Raw genomic sequence first — 5000 nt, forward strand, 5'->3', positions numbered from 1 at the left:
CGACCCTCAGCCAGACGTGGCCCCGGGACGGACCCGGGGCCGCAGAGTGCGTTCGAAGAGTCGATGATCAATGTGTCCTGCAATTCACATTACTTCTCGCAGCTGGCTGCGTTCTTCATCGACACACGAGCCGAGTGATCCACCGCTAAGAGTTGTCGTTTTTCTTTTTCGTTTCGCATCGAAAGCTTGTCTTTGCCTCTCGGCACCGTCGTTTCAGAGACGGGAAGAAGGCGCCCTTCGGAGTGAAGGACGGCGAACGAGCGGAAGGGCTGGGGGTCGCTCCGCGAACCGGGACCCGCCGCGAAGACCGCTGCGCCCCCTCGACAAAACCCGGCCGGGAAATTAGAGCCGAGGGGTCGATTGCGCCCGCCCTTCTCTTGAAGACCTCGGGGAGTGGAGCAGTCGGTCGAGACCGCCGGTGGCTGGCCGGCGGCGACCGAGAGCAGTCCTCCCCTCTGCCCAAAGGAGGCCTTGGACCGCGGGACGCCCGCTCGAAGTCCGACGCTTAAGGACAGGTCACTCGTCCGCAAGATGGATTGCATCGAGTCAGAGACCGAAACGCCGCGCCGGGGTGCCGGGGAGGAGCCGTCTCACCTAGGCCCCGCCGTGAGACTAGCAACTCAACCCCATTCCGCGCAAACCCACGACGCGACGCCCCTCCGCCAGGATATAGGTGCCCCCACTTGCGCTCGCCCGCCCAAGACTTTTCGCCGGGAGGACCTGACTCAGTCCTCGACCAGGCTACTCGGGGCGGCTCGCTGGTTTAGCAGGGTATAGGGAACGACGGGCTCACACTGAAGGCGCCCGACCAACGTTCCAAGGGGGCTGCCGGGTCCCGCCGCCAAGCGGGTCGGCATGGGCGCTCCTGGCTCTCCGCCCGCGCTCCTCCGCGAAGGAGGAGCGATTGGCGCGAGAGCAACCGTCGGAGCGCCACCTTGTCGAGGCGGTAAGGAAGAGTGAGGGTCGGAGCGGGAGGCCGGGGGCACCAGAGCCCGCTCCTTGCCACGAGTTTGGTGTGAAGTCGACGACGCGAGCGCCTCGCTTCTTCGTTTCGGTAATGATCCTTCCGCAGGTTCACCTACGGAAACCTTGTTACGACTTTTACTTCCTCTAAATGGTCAAGTTTGATCGGCTTCTCGGCGCTCCTCCAGACCGTTGCCGGCCCGAGAGGGGCCGATCGACTGGCCTCACTAAACCATTCAATCGGTAGTAGCGACGGGCGGTGTGTACAAAGGGCAGGGACGTAATCAACGCGCGCTGATGACACGCATCTACTGGGAATTCCTCGTTCATGGGAGATAATTGCAATCCCCGATCCCTAGCACGAAGGCGGTTCAGCAGGTTACCCGCACCTTTCGGCGAAGGCGAAAGACTCGCTGATGCCTTCATTGTAGCGCGCGTGCGGCCCCGGACATCTAAGGGCATCACAGACCTGTTATTGCTCCATCTCGTCCGGCTTACTGCCGGCTGTCCCTCTAAGAAGTTGCGGCCGATCGCGCGGGATCGCCGAACTAGTTAGCATGCCAGAGTCTCGTTCGTTATCGGGATTAGCCAGACAAATCGCTCCACCAACTAAGAACGGCCATGCACCACCACCCACAGAATCAAGAAAGAGCTCTCAATCTGTCAATCCTTACTGTGTCCGGGCCGGGTGAGTTTCCCCGTGTTGAGTCAAATTAAGCCGCAGGCTCCACTCCTGGTGGTGCCCTTCCGTCAATTCCTTTAAGTTCCAGCTTTGCAACCATACTTCCCCCGGAACCCGAAAACTCAGGTTTCCCGGGAGCTGCCCATCGGGTCATCGAAGTAACGCCGGCGGATCGCTGGTTGGCATCGTTTATGGTTGTGACTAGGGCGGTATCTGATCGCCTTCGCGCCCACAACTTTCGTTCTTGATCAATGAAAACATTCTTGGCAAATGCTTTCGCAGTGGTTCGTCTTGCGGCGATCCAAGAATTTCACCTCTCCCGCCGCAATACGAATGCCCCCGTCCGTCCCTCTTGATCATTACCTCACGTTCCGAAAACCAACGAAATAGAACCGAGGTCCTATTCCATTATTCCATGCACCACTATTCAGGCGCCAGGCCTGCTTTGAACACTCTAATTTTTTCAAAGTAAACGCTCCGGCACCCCGAGGCACTCAGTTAAGAGCACCAAGGAGAATCCGGCGGGGAGGGCCGGGACGAGCAGTGACACGCCTCGCGGCGGACCGCAAGCCCGGTCCCAAGATCCAACTACGAGCTTTTTAACCGCAACAACTTTAATATACGCTATTGGAGCTGGAATTACCGCGGCTGCTGGCACCAGACTTGCCCTCCAATAGATCCTCGTTAAAGGATTTAAAGTGTACCCATTCCAATTACGGGGCCTCGAAAGAGTCCCGTATTGTTATTTTTCGTCACTACCTCCCCGAGTCGGGAGTGGGTAATTTGCGCGCCTGCTGCCTTCCTTGGATGTGGTAGCCGTTTCTCAGGCTCCCTCTCCGGAACCGAACCCTGATTCCCCGTCACCCGTTGCCACCATGGTAGGCACAGAACCTACCATCGAAAGTTGATAGGGCAGACATTCGAATGATCTGTCGCCGGTGCGAAGACCGTGCGATCGGCTGGGTTATCCAGAGTCACCAAAGGGACCGGGGCGAACCCCGGGTCGGTCTTGGTCTGATAAATGCACGCCAGACCGTGAGGTCGGCGCTTCTTCCGCATGTATTAGCTCTAGAATTACCACAGTTATCCATGTAGGATGTGACGATCAAAGGAACCATAACTGATTTAATGAGCCATTCGCAGTTTCACTGGGACAGTTTAAACTTGCACGTGCATGGCTTAATCTTTGAGACAAGCATATGACTACTGGCAGGATCAACCAGGTAGCGAGGACGCCGAGGCGGCGAAAGAGCGGTCGCCGCCGGGAGAGGACCGCCGCGGCCGCGGGGCAGCGCGGGAAGACCCGCAACTGCCGCCGCCGCCACACGGTCCCGCTCGACCGGAGCGCCGAGCGCCGCCGAGTCCGTCGCTGCCGTGAGGTGGGAACGCGCCGTGGAGATGGCCGCGAACCCTCGGGAGCCTGAGCGCAGAACTCCCGGCCACACCTGACCGTTGCTTCCCTTCAACGCCCGAGCCGTCCCGTCAGGAACGGTCCCGCACTCTCACGACCGGACGCGTCCGCCGGCAAGGCGGACGGCCGGGTCTCGAACCGCCGAGTCCGCAAGGCGTACTCGCACGCAGACGGAAGGGGCGAGCCGTCGCCGTTGGGTCCGCCGCCGCAGCGGCGGGACCCGGGCTGCCCTCCGCGGAGGGCCTGCCCCGGCGCTGGTTCCGGACGCCCGTCGGCACGCCCGTCCTCGCCCGCAGGAGCGGAGGAGCGGGCGCCTTCCAAGCCGGTTGTCGACCTCCGGCTGCCCTCGCGGGGAGTGGCAGCCTGGTCGGCGGGGTAGCAAAACGACTGGCGAGAGAGTGTGCGATTGCTCGCCGTCGATTCCCGAGCTAGTCAAAAAACGACCACTCTCTCAAGGTAGGTTGAGCGACCCACGACATGGTCAGACACCCTACAGAGCACTTTTTTGAAAAACCACCGCAAGTCGGCCACGGGGTAGGCTTCGGGGGCAACGGGAGACCGGCCCCGCCGGCCGGGGGAGACCCGTCCCGGTCGACCCCGTTGCTCGGCCGCCCGCTCCACCCCCGCCTCCCCGGGCCCCGCCCCACACCGGACGGACCCTGCTCGCTCGCCCGGCGGGCCCGGGGCGCCCTCCGGGGCGGTCGGAGTCGGGCGGGGCGGGGCGCTCACTCCCCCCGCCGACACCCGCCCAGGCGCCCGGTGCCAAGTCCGATGGAGCCGGCCGACGGGGCAAAGTCACCGGACGACCCCGTCTTTTCTCCACGCAGGGGTCTGGCCCGTGCCGCGCCGGCCCCGTCCGCACCCTCCCGGACCCGCTGGCCCCCAGCCGCCGTCCGCTACGGGCTCTGGAAGAGTTGCCTAGTCAAAAAACGACCACTCCTCTCAAGGTAGGATCGGCGACCTACACCTTGGTCAGACACCCTGGCGAAATCCGAAAGTCGGGGCAGGCCGGAAAGTCGCATGCCGTCGTGTAGCAGGCGGCCTCGGGAGCGGGGAAACACCAAACGCGGTCCGCCCGGCGGCTTCCTTCGGCCGTCAGCGCCGGCCGACCCGGCCGCCAATGCTTAAGAGATGGTGGGCTACATAGGAGCGACCTGAAGAGTCGGGCTTTGTCACAGGATCGGAGTGAGTCCCCGCAGCTCTTGCGGCCCTTCTCGCGAAATCGGAGTGAGTCACCAAAGCTCTTGCGGGCTTTCTCCAAAGATCGGAGTCAGCGACGGAAGGTCTTGACGGGCTTTCTCCAAGGATCGGAGTCAGCGACCGAAGGTCTTAACGGGCTTTCTCCAAGGATCGGAGTCAGCGACCGAAGGTCTTAACGGGCTTTCTCGCAGGATCGGAGTCAGCGACCGAAGGTCTTTACGGGCTTTCTCCAAAGATCGGAGTCAGCGACCGAAGGTCTTAACGGGCTTTCTCCAAGGATCGGAGTCAGCGACCGAAGGTCTTAACGGGCTTTCTCCAAGGATCGGAGTCAGCGACCGAAGGTCTTAACGGGCTTTCTCCAAGGATCGGAGTCAGCGACCAAAGGTCTTAACGGGCTTTCTCGCAGGATCGGAGTCAGCGACCGAAGGTCTTTACGGGCTTTCTCCAAGGATCGGAGTCAGCGACCGAAGGTCTTAACGGGCTTTCTCGCAGGATCGGAGTCAGCGACCGAAGGTCTTTACGGGCTTTCTCCAAAGATCGGAGTCAGCGACCGAAGGTCTTAACGGGCTTTCTCCAAGGATCGGAGTCAGCGACCGAAGGTCTTAACGGGCTTTCTCCAAGGATCGGAGTCAGCGACCGAAGGTCTTAACGGGCTTTCTCCAAGGATCGGAGTCAGCGACCAAAGGTCTTAACGGGCTTTCTCGCAGGATCGGAGTCAGCGACCGAAGGTCTTTACGGGCTTTC

General features: G+C 61.5%; 2 non-coding genes across 2 annotated transcripts; both read right to left on the bottom strand.

Moving 5' to 3' along the window:
• On the bottom strand, positions 1 to 154 carry LOC136441090 (5.8S ribosomal RNA). The gene has a single exon (XR_010756810.1). It is a non-coding gene; the product is annotated as a 5.8S ribosomal RNA (ribosomal RNA).
• Positions 155 to 1055: 901 nt separating this feature from the next.
• On the bottom strand, positions 1056 to 2871 carry LOC136441033 (small subunit ribosomal RNA). Its single transcript, XR_010756754.1, has one exon. It is a non-coding gene; the product is annotated as a small subunit ribosomal RNA (ribosomal RNA).
• Between the last annotated feature and the right edge of the window lie 2129 nt (positions 2872 to 5000).

This window comes from Branchiostoma lanceolatum, chromosome 8 (genome assembly GCF_035083965.1).
Source record: "Branchiostoma lanceolatum isolate klBraLanc5 chromosome 8, klBraLanc5.hap2, whole genome shotgun sequence".
Classification (NCBI taxonomy): Eukaryota; Metazoa; Chordata; class Leptocardii; order Amphioxiformes; family Branchiostomatidae; genus Branchiostoma; species Branchiostoma lanceolatum.